The sequence below is a fragment of the Eumetopias jubatus genome, unplaced genomic scaffold (assembly GCF_037043125.1).
Source record: "Eumetopias jubatus isolate StellerSeaLion01/CBP00866 unplaced genomic scaffold, mEumJub1_p1.0 scaffold_4, whole genome shotgun sequence".
Classification (NCBI taxonomy): Eukaryota; Metazoa; Chordata; class Mammalia; order Carnivora; family Otariidae; genus Eumetopias; species Eumetopias jubatus.
In genome coordinates, this window is record NW_028274810.1 from 184,995,419 (window position 1) to 185,007,819 (window position 12,401).

A 12,401-nucleotide genomic window follows, 5' to 3' on the forward strand; every position below is an offset into this window, starting at 1 on the left:
GGTTATTTGCTTGCTGTACTTGGGAAAAAAATCAAAGCTATCTGACACTGAGCAGCATTGGCTTACTGTGTCCCTTGGAAAAATGCATTTGCAGTATTGAAGTATAACATTGCAGGATCCTTTTAGAGAAATATGGCAACAGGAAGTTGCCAGAAAGTCTTATTTGCCTTGCTGAAATGTCTGTCTGCCTTAGAGTTGTGTACTCAGAGGATGTTTAGTTCAAGAGAGGATGATATTGTTACAGGACATTCAGGTAAATTAAATATTTTATTCTAAGACCTGTCAGCTTAGCGGATTGTTAGTGATTTAATAAACTCTGACAATCTCATTGAAAACATTTGAAAAAGTATTGTTAACATAAGTGTGGTGTTTTAAAATAGATGGGTTCATAAAACAGTGTCAGAATTGAATTTTTAAAACCACTGTCATTTAATATTAGAATGGCATGTTATAATCATCTGTTCATAAATTAAAACTCTCCATGTTATGTAGAAACCAGTTTACTAACTTGCATTACTTGCCCTGAACCTTTTTTTATTTATATAAGAATATAGAAATTTTATGTTACAGAATAAATCACTTAGTAGTAGTATTCATGAGAGATTCATAATAGAGGTTTATAATATGGTCTGGGTGACCAGAGGTCACATACTTCTTCCTTTTTTTTTTTTTGTCTCAAAGTACTTTTCTTCTTCTAAATGTGTTCCCAACATTCATTTTATTTATATAATTCATTTAGACTGTATGTGTGTAGTATATAACATATATTATGTACTACAGACTCTATTATTTTTATAGTAACCAGAATTGACAAGGAAATCAATTTTGTGAAGAGAGAGGTATAATAGTGTCTTGGTAATGTCAGGTAAAATACATGTAGGGAAGATATGCTATGATTTTACTAAATTAAGAATTTTCTAATATGTAATCTCATCAATATGGTAGAAATCATGGGAAAAGCAAGCTATATGAAAATGACTACAGTTGCTACCCACCAATTTTAGTTACCAGTAGAGTTCTGTAACTAGTTTGCTCTTTCAGGCATTATAGATATATTAGGGTGTTTGTTTTTTTTTTTTTCTGTTGTGAATATTTTAAATTTGAATCTCATGGATTATAAAAACTATTTTTCTGTGCTTGCTAATATTCATCATGTTAATACAAGAGTGAACTGTTCAGAAAACACACAATCCTTCTGGATGGCTATAAATATTTTGCCCCTCTCCTCACCAGCACAGCAAAGGACGAGCAAACTCGACTGAAGTCTGGGTAGTTGCATCACTGGAATAAAACTGAGTGGAATTCCTGTCACAGAAATGTAATTGTCATTCTTCAGAACAAAATAGGTCTGTGTTGTAATTAAGATAAGAGGGTATAGATCATTACTTTTGGCTTATGTGAACTTGTTTCTACAAACATTGCTCTTGAATTTGAGAGATTTTTAAAAATTTTAACTCTGGAAATACACTAAGAAAATAATTTTAACTGCTTTATTACTTTTTTCTTTAAGGAAATTTGAGGAACTTAATTTCTGTCGACAAAAGGAACTTTTATTTAGGTTCACTTATATGACAAATAAGTATTACTAAAACTACATGGTTCAAAGGATTGTACTCAGTGCTATAGGTAATATGGGGGCCTCCTTCTCACCCCTGAGGATCCACGATATAAGAACTATGAAGCATTTCCTAGAGGAGAAGTCATTATAGGTGCCATATGGGTGACACAAAGTGACAAGAGAATCTCTGACACCTCCTCCTCAGGTGCATGTGTTTGAGACCTAATTCCTCCATTTACTAAATCCATGGCCCTGGATAAGTTACTTAATTTTTCTGGGCCTCGGTTTCCTGGTCTGTTAGATGGGGGCCAGGCTAGATAAATCTTGCCTCATGTGAAAATTAAATAAGATAATATATCTAAAGCCCTTGGTATGTAGTGGGTGTTCAAAAAGTGTTTGTTTTTTAACTTTCACTTGGAGTTTGTGACAGTAAGTGGACACGCCGGTATCATGTTACACACTCCTTACACATCCGCTTCCATCAGTACAGAACTCTCTCATGTTTTCCCTTCCAGAGCCTTAAATTTGTGAGATTCCTTGAAGGATTGTGAAAATTCCATTTTGCATGGCTGAGTGCTCATATCCAGTCTAAGGTAACAAGTTAAATATACTAAGTGTACATTAAGTATATATGGTTAAATTGGCTTATTATGCATAGTTTTATTAATGGCAATCCAAAGTATACATTAGAATTTCATGATATTTCAACTTTAACTTTCTGTAAGCAGAAATACTTAATTTTATCCTATTTCAAAATGGAATATCTATATTTAAGTATTAAATTATAGCAAAGGTCTTCAAGTAATAAGATTATTAGGTTTACTCCTCATTTCTTTCTTATTTTTAAAATTAGTATCTTTATTTTTTGCCCCTTTAGGATTCATTTCATAAGGTTTTGGCTTAGATGGTTTCTCTTAGTTGATACTTCAGATTTGGTAAAAAAGAAAAAAAAGAAAAAAATTTCCTCTTCCAGGACGTTATGATTGAAAAACATTTTATTTTATCACCTGCATAAAGAAATTTGAACATAGTTTATTACTGAATGCTTTAAAATTCCATTTCAGTGAACTCTAAGAGACACTTGAATTTCTTTATAAGTACTTGAATATTGTTTTGATGAGTTTTGCATCAAATTTATAAGCTTCTGGGCAAGAATTACTACTTTTTCAGTTTAATTCTTCAGACTGTGATTGTAAGAATACTTGTTCTGACAGGATTTGACCTGCACATTTCAGTTGCACCTTTGAGAGAATTTTGTAGCTAAGAGGAATTTCTGATCTTTTAAATCTTGTATCCACAAGTAAATTGTGTTGACCCACAAAACCGTCAATACCTTCAAAGTCTTATTAGTAACTTATTCATACTATTAAATATAGGGCTATCTACAACATAAAATGGCTTTTTAGATCAGAACGTTTTAATTTACTTGATTTATATAGTATAAATATGAAGGTACCAGAGATAGCTGCATAAATACATGTTCTCTAAATACTCCTAAATGTTCTATTTGTTGGTTTGTCGTAGTTAAATATGTTAATTGATATACTATCTTAATGAAGAGTCACACTTGATAATTCCATGAAAAACATTTACATTACAATTTCTTTAAAAAATAAGTATACAAATTTCTGTGATACATTTTCCTCACCTTTTCCAAAATTTGAAAGTTTAATTTCATTTCCTAAATTTTGAGTTTTTCCTCATGAAGGAGAAACATGGTTAAAGGCCAGTGTATAAATCTTGCCTTATCCTTTTTTTTCAAATGTATCATATATGTATCCAATTTCTATATGAGTGAATTCAGGCTTGGCATGACAAAACTTAGTTATCATTACTTACAATGTTATACAGAACGAGACAGAAATAAAATATTTAATTATTTCAATAGAATAAACAGTATTTTCATTCCTGGAATGTAGATTAAAGAGAATCAGAAAACAAAAAAATGAAAAATTTTGTTATTGAAAACCTAATTTGTAAAGAATACAATTAGCTAGAAAGATGCATCCACTGTTTGCTCTTTTGTTTCTATAGTATATTTGGTATGAATTTGAATGAAGGTATTTACCTCTTTTAAATTTTCTTCTTTCAAATATCAAACAATGGCAGGAATTAGTCTAAACATTTCTATTCTGAAGGGTGAAAAGGGGGTGAGAAGGAAATATGCTCATGAAGAAAATGGAATCAAGGAAAGATTGAGGCTGACAATATGACTACTTTAGAAAGGGGGCAAAAATGAGAGTATACAACCTATTATGTGCACAGTCCTTGATCTTTTTTGTGTGTGAAAGATACCAGTGTCTACCAAAAGGGTTAAAGAAAATGCATTCTGTTGCATCTGCTTACTAAATCCCTTACTTTAGTAGAAATTCAAATTTTGTAAAGATTATTCGTTTTATTGATGCATATAATTATAATCACAAGCCATCTGCTGATTTGGCAGGCATGGTTAAAATTCTCTAACTCTCATAACCTTTCAAGTACAGTGCCCTTGGGACTCTATTTCACTTTTATATTTTGGAAAACATGTAGGGACAAATAAGGGCGGTCATCTGCAGAATGTCAGACCTGAGGAAATGAAAGAATGGAGACCGGGGTTGCTGTTGTGGTTATTTTTAATGGTAGAGGAAGTTATTGTTTTCTTTTTTTTCTTTTTTTGCTTCTGACTTCATGAAGGATTATCCTAGATTCTATGATGTATTTGGGAATTTTTTTTTTCCTAGGGATTAAAGCTCTATCTTTTTACTCCTGAAATGCAGGTTCCAAGTCTAAACAAAACAAACAAATAAAAAACCTTTCCAAATACTGCCTACATTGGTTTTCACAGGTCAGTTAAATATATTTCACTTAGACTTTTTGAACTATTAGAATATTCCACCAGCTTTATTTTTCTTAAATACTCATGTTCAGTTGAATAACCTTCCAGGCATAGATTTCAGATTGGAAAACAGTTTGTACATTTTTGATGACAACCTTTTGGCTTAAAGGTCAAATTTCCAAGTGTTTATTTGTTTGTTGTTGTTGTTTGTATGAAATCATGTACTGACCAGCTTTCCCATGGCAGGTATCTTCTTGGGGTCCTTCTTTGCTACCATAAACATTTGAAGTTTGGTGATGTTCCATACCTGATTCACTTACTTCCTTGGGACTGTTTCTTCTGTAATCAAACCTTATCAACCAGAGGATTCCAAGGGCCAGGATTTGCAGATTAGAGTTGTTATATAGGCTGCATCACAGCAGACTGCAAGTGAGGTGAGGGGAATTTGAAAAAGCGATAGGATCCCAGATCTTGGCTCTGTCAAATAATGGAAATATGCACATATACCTCCCGTGCCTCATACACACACACACACACACACACACACACACACACACCACTCATCGTTAAATATCATTAAATAGTTGAAGGATTCTGACGACTTGGATGAAATCATTGACCCAAGAACTATTTCTTAGAGTTTGGCAAATAAGTAAAAGAACTTTTGATAGAAACATTGTACATATGAATTTTTTCATAACAATGATGATCTGTATGACTATAGTAATAACAATAACTCTTAACATTTGCCAGGTGCTTACACTGAGTCACCCATGGTGTTAAGTTCCTTGTAGGATTATATAATTCAATACTCATAGCATTTCCACTCGTGTCTGCTTTTTCAGATGAAGCAACCGAAACCGAGACAGTAAGATGTTTTTCCTTAGGTCATCAGCAGGGTTGAGGCTTGAGCCCCAAATCTAACTGTTCTCTAAATCCATGCTCTTAATGTGTCCTTATGCTGCATGGTGTCTGGGCATGACGTATGTGAAAAAAACAAAAACAAAAACAGTGTCAACAACATTGTGTCAAACGACAGTGGGTCTCAAGTATGTCTGGGTTCCACTCATAGTTAAATATCATTAAGTAGTTGAATGATTCTGACTTGACAAGTTGCTTTATTTTCCTTATTGATAACATCTGTCAAATTAGGGGTTATGCCGGGTGACCCCTACTGTCGTTTTCATTCCCCAAATTCTATAACTCTATGAACTTTTAATAATGAAAACACCCCATCAGTTTGAAAAATAATTCAGAGACAGCATAAGTCTTTTTTTATACCTCTCTAAGAGATACATACTTAGTATGCCAATTAACCTTGATATCAGAAGTAGCCTGCGCTAAGAACCGAATGAGCCTTAGCTCTGATGCTAAATATCGGATCAAAAGTTAAACATTTGGCCCAACAGCCAGGAATCTTAGCCCACAGAATCCGTGAGCATCAACACAGATACTTAGAAATGTCTGATAATTGAATTTTTCCTCTGAGTAGTTTGGTGTCAAGCAGAAGACACGCGTTTTTCTATTATAATAATAAGATAACACTGACATGGTGCCAACCACTCTTCTAAGTACTTTCTGTCTATGAATTCTTTTAATTCACACAACAGCCACAACCAGAGCAACAGCCTATAGGGTAGAGTGAAGGTCTGTTACCAGCCTCATAGATGAGAAGACTGTGCCATGGGGAGGCGGGGCAAGCTGCCAGGGAAATCCATGGCTGCAAGGTCAGAGCTGTGCCTGACCTGTGGCCTCAGGCAGGGCGGACTGACGGCTGCACATTTGACCTCTGTGCCTTCTGTCTGTGGGCTTGTTAAGATTTCGCTTCGCTTAAAAAATATTTGGAAACATAGATTACCGTTTGCAGATATGTTTAGATACATTGTAGCATTTATTTTTGCATTTTAGATCTTATTTAAGCAGTTATTGTTACAATACTCATAAAGTTTCCTTAAATTACTATAGAAGATTAATGTAAAATCTTTTGGAAATACCATGTTGAAAATATAATACTAACTAAAAAGCTGTCAAGTTAACGAAATTTGACAAAAATCCTTTAGAAGACAAACTGTATTTAAAATCACTTCATTCTTTTCAGAATCTAGTGGAGAAGCTTGAACATTGTGAGAAATGTACAAGTGATTGTTAAAAGAAAGAAAGAATATAAGAATGAAGAGTTTTAGTCACAATAGAACCCTTCCTAGGTAGATAACCACATCAAATTCACAAGAGATTAAAATATTTCATTCCAGGGATGCTTCTGTGGCTCAGTGGGTTAAGTGTCTGACTCTTGATCTCAGCTCAGGTCTTGATGCCATGGTCGTGAGTTCAAGCCCAAACATTAGGCTCCATCCTGGGTGTGGAGCCTATTTAAAAAATTAATGAGTAAATAAATAAAGAAAATATTTTATTCCAGCTAGATATGATTTTCATATATTGTTTGTATTTTACATGTACTAAATTTTCCAAGAGAGTCAAGTAAAAAAATGTAAGTATCAGTACTGAAAAATTGTGAACAGGTCATGTAGGCTTTGTACCACCGTGGCCTGTGCAAAGATAAAATAGGCTGTAGTCACATGCAATTCCTCTCTGCCACTCAACCTTAACGTATGTAGGGCCAGAGCATCTTATCAGGCATTGCCAATGCTATTTCTTCTCTGAAAGGTAAAGTTATGGCCTGAAGAACAGAATGACCATCTTTGCTTAGAGGTAACATCAGGGAAAATTTCAAAGAAGAGGCATTTAAAGAGTCTTGAATCTATCCATTCAAAAAACTAAGAGTCTACTATGTTCCAGCAACTGTGTCAAGCAGTGTAGACACAACCATAAAGCAGTGTAGACCCAACCATAAAGCAGTCTAGACACAACCATAAACACTGTGAGAGCTTATACCATAGTAGGTGACACAGCACACTGATATTCATAATACAGTCAGACCTGTGCTATGCAAGAGGCAAGCCCAGGACATAGATTTGAAAACTGGTGATGAGTCATCTGGCATGGATTATAGTGTAGATGGTTAACCAAGATAAGACATTCAGAAGGAAGAGGTTATTTTGAGGAAAAGATGTTGTACCCATTGAATGCAAGATAAGCAGGCGGTGATGTTGGTTATACAATGGGTCAGTGGATCAGAAAATCAAGAGTGAGACTTGGTTGGGACAGAGAGATGGACATTTGGATGTGGCTTCCAAGGAAAATAAAGTGAGAAAAGGACCAAAATTGGGAACTCTGGGAATATCAATATGTAAAGGGAAAAAAGAAGGAGAGCCAATGAAGAAGGAACTTAGAGAACGCTGGAGAAATCCAGGAGTGACAAACAAAACAAAGACAGAAACAGTTTCTTAAGGAAAGACTCAGCAGTAGTGCTAATTACTCAGAACACAGACTGAAAATGCACCCCAAGATATGCCAAATAGGAGGTAACTGGTGCTCTTATCTGAGAAACTTCAGTGGAATCAGGGGTTGGAAAGCTAGATGGCCATGGGTTGTGCAGAGAAGGGGAATTGAGAACAAAAAGTCTCTGGGGATTTTAAGAAGTTTTACACTGAAGAACAGAGGTAGCAATATATGTTTATATACTAAAGAGGAGGAACCAGAGGAGATAAGAAGACTGAGAAGTTTGAAGATATGGAAGGAAAACCAATTAGATGAAGTAGGAAGCAAATGTAGTAGAGCCCAAAGGAGAACCTACCCTTAAAAGGAAGGAGAAAGCCCCTTCCTCTAAAACTAGAGCAAAGGGAGGAGTGGAGACAGAAATATATTTGTTGAGTGTAGAGATGAGAGGCCAAGACCATTCAGAGTTAATAGCATCAACATTCCCTATAAAATTAGGCAACAAATTCAATACCAACTCTGTATAAAATGGTTTTAGACTGCAAGTGCTGTGAACATGCTAGTTTTTATTATTACATTCACATCATATTATTAAAAACAAAAGGTTTTACCTAACTCCGCAACATTATTAATGATTGATATTGGCATAGAAACTCAGAAGACTAATGGGAACCAGAAAAGCTAGGGGCTTTCCTCTCCAATTGGAACTGCTTTTAAATTAGAAAGGGTAAAGGGGCAGCAGAGAGTATCTTTTCCTCTGGAGCCAGGAGCAGGAAGGGGTGAGGAGCTGAGGATGAGATGGGCTTCTCTCCATGCAGAACAGTGTTGAACATGTTGGGAGCCATGAGTTTGGCTCATAGCAGGCAATAGATACATTTCTGCTCTCCATATCTCTTCTTTTGTTATTTTTTCCTTATTTTATCCTGGAGATAGAACTTCCAACTGTTAGCTTTCTTACTTTTACTACCTCTGTCCCAGACAAGGCCTCCCTTTTCATATCCAGATGATTTCCTTCCTTTCACTCCTCTGCTCATTCATTTAAGGACGTCCCATCACACTTAAAATGCAGACACCTGGGGTGCCTGGGTGGCTCAGTCATTAAGCATCTGCCTTTGGCTCAGGTCATGATCCCAGGGTCCTGGGATCGAGCCCCACATCGGGCTCCCTGCTCAGTGGGAAGCCTGCTTCTCCCTCTCACACTCTCCCTGCTTGTGTTCCCTCTCTCGCTGTCTCTCTCTCTGTCAAATAAATAAAAATCTTAAAAAAAATACAGACACCTTACTACAGTCTGTGAGGCTCCACCTGTTTTATAAAACAGCTTTATTGAGATATAATCCACATACCGTACAATTTACCCATTTGAAGTGTGCAGTTCAGTAGTCTTTAGTATATTCAGGGTTATGCATCCATCACCCTAATCAGTTTTTAAACATTTTGCTGGGTATTAAAGAGGGCACATTCTGCACAGAGCGCTGGGTGTTATGCACAAACAATGAATCATGGAACACTACATCAAAAACTAATGATGTAATGTAATGATGTAATGTATGGTGATTAACATAATAAAAAAAGAAAAAAAAAGAAAAGCAGATGAAAAAACAAAAAGACAAAAAAACATTTTGCTTCCCCCAAAGAAACTCTGCACCCCTTAGCCATCAGCCTGCAACCCTCCTTCCACCCCAGGCTCTAGGCAACTAATAATAATAATAATCTACTTCATGTATCTGTAGCTCTGCCTATTCTGGAAATTTCATGTAAATGAAATTATACAACATGTGGTCTTCTGTGACTGGATTCTTTCACTTAGCATGTCTTCAAGGCTCACCTTTTAGCACATCTCAATACTTCATTACTTATTATTGCTGGATAATATTCCCTTGATTGGTTATACTATATTTTATCCACTCATTAGTTTATGGACATTTGGGGTGTTTCTGCCTTTCTGCTACTATGAATAATGCTACTATGAACATTCATGTGCAGTTTTCTGTGGACATATGTTTTCATTTCTCTTGTGTATGTACCTAGGAGTCGAATTGCTAAATTATATGGTAACTCTGTGTTTAGCAATTTGAAGAACGGCCCGACTGTTTTCCAAGGCATTGGAAAAGACTATGCAATAAAATACAATAAAATGACATTCCTACCCACAGTGTATGAAGGTCTGAGAGTCCTTCTCATCCTCACCGACACTTGTTATTGTCTGTCTTTTTCATTATAGCCATCCTACTGGGTATAAAGTGGTGTCTCATCGTGGTTTTGATTTGTATCTCCTAGTGACTAATAATGTTGAATGTCTTTTCACGTGCTTATTTTCCATTTGTATGTCTTTTTTGAAGATGTGTCTATTCAAGTCATTTGCCCATTTTTAATTGAGTGATTTGTCTTTCTATTTCTATTATTGAGTTGTAATTGTTCTTTTCTAGATACAAGGGCTCTGTTTTCTCCCCAGGCACATGGTTTTTCTACTCTTTCTCAAATGAATAAAGATAATTCCTACTTCAGTCTGAAATACCCCCTGTTTTCCAGCCTACCTTTTTTTTCCCCATAGCGCTTATCACTGCTTTAGATTGCGTTGTATATTTGTTGTTTCTTTGGCTTTGGTTTGGTTCCCACACTGGTATACAATTTCTGCTGTCTATCCCTGCTTTTCTATCACCTATCTCATGATGATGAGAGATTGTTGTGATTAAACACATACATCTTAGAGCTAGAGTTCAATTTCCAGGGTGGCTGCTCACTAGCTTTGTGACTGTGGGCAAGTACTTAAGTTTTCTATATTAATCTCCTTATTTGGAAGAGGGGAATAATTAAGAATCCCTTATCCATATAGTTGTTGTGAAAATTGAGTTAACATCTAATATATATAAAACATTTATAACAGTATCTATCACAAACAAATAATAGAATTTAAAAAGTCGACAAATATTTTTGACTGAGTCCTTAATGAATTTTTCTACTAACTGCATATTTTCTTGGAGAAAATGGCCTGTTTAACATCCAAAGGTTTAATCAGTCTCATCAAGACGAGTCCTCACCATGACCACACAGGGTTATGAATGGGGTACTACCTACCTGTGGGCTTTGTGTTAGGAGTGATCTCTTTTTGGATCATGGAATTTTGAAGAATTTCTACTGTGTGCCTTGCCTCTTATGTGTGACATCTCATGTAGTCCTCACAGCTCTAGAGGGAGATTCTGTTATTGCACCTTTTTATAGATGAAGAACCACAGTTCGGCGATCAAGAACTAGCAGATGTCACAGTTAAGATCCCAACTCGTGTTGGTGTTAATTCAGTGACAAAGCTTGGCACTCTCTAAATCTGCTTCCCTGGACCAGTGCTCAGGATCTCCAGTCATCAACAAAGCATTTCTTGGGTCATTTATCACTATCTTCCCTACATACTGGCTTTATGATTTTTTAAAAACATTTTTCAGTGTCTCCATTGTCTTAGCAATTATTGCTGATTTTCTGAACATTCTGTCCAGCCTATATCCAGTCTAAATGCAACACAAAAGTTTACATTCCTTGGCTGTATTCTAGCGTTGCGGATCTTTCTATGGTTTGCTCAAAGAAAGACATAGAGTTGTCCAGCATCACACTGCCACTCTATCGAGTGCTACATAGCAGAAAAAACATCAGCATCAGACATGATTTTGAGTACTAGCTCTTACTAGCCGTGTGACCTAAGTTTGCTCAACTTCAATTAGAAATAACAATGATGTCAACATCCTTAGGTTGTTGGCAGGTTTAAATAAAATAATGGAAACATAAGATGCCCGTTCTGGTGCCCGAGTCAGTGTCGATGCACACACTAATGGCAGCAACAGCTGAAAGCCTCATCTGATTTTATTTTTACCTTTTCCCTCCTAAATTTATTTCACTCAAAGCATCGTCTACTACTTTCTCTCTTCCCTACTTCCACTGTCTAATTTGAGATCGGTATGCCCCGTACAACATTCATGTATATTTTCATGATAAATATTATGTTTCTTGTATTATCTTTTAATCTTATTTCATGTTTTCAAGAACTGCTCCATTTAGTCTTTTTCGGCATTTGCAATGTGCCATTCTTCTAATTTTAACATGTGGTTAAACTGGCAGTAGCGGTCCTAACACCCCCTTCCCTTTGCTTTCAAGTGGCTAGGATATAGTACTACTGCCTATGCTTTTGGTCCATTTTTTTTGTTTGTAAAATTAATCTCAATTTATAAGCAAACTGTTTATAAGATGATTATTTTCTACTTCACTGGTCTTTAGATATAACATCAATAATTCAATAATCTACTTTACAGCATTACATTTATTACTCTTAGCTAATCTCAACTGTGTGTTTTCACCAGCATGACTTTTTGTTACATTGTATGGCTATTTTCCTATTTTATCTCTAAATATTTCATCTACTGATTTCCTAAAATTCACATCACAGAAGCAGTGACTTCGTCATGGTTCTGTGTTTTCTTTATAGTCAACTGGCACTCAGTCAACATTCTCATTCAACATTGAGCACCTTATCTATGAAGGGAAGCAAAGAGGAGATTGCTCTTGCCCTGCAGGAGTGTCCAATCTAGAGCAGATGATGAGTATGTCAACAGTGACTCATCCTGGTGGGCCAGCTGCTATGTGAGGTGTAGCAAAGCTTCCTACGGGAACGCAGAACCCAGACTTGGAGCGGGAAGAGTTAAAAGA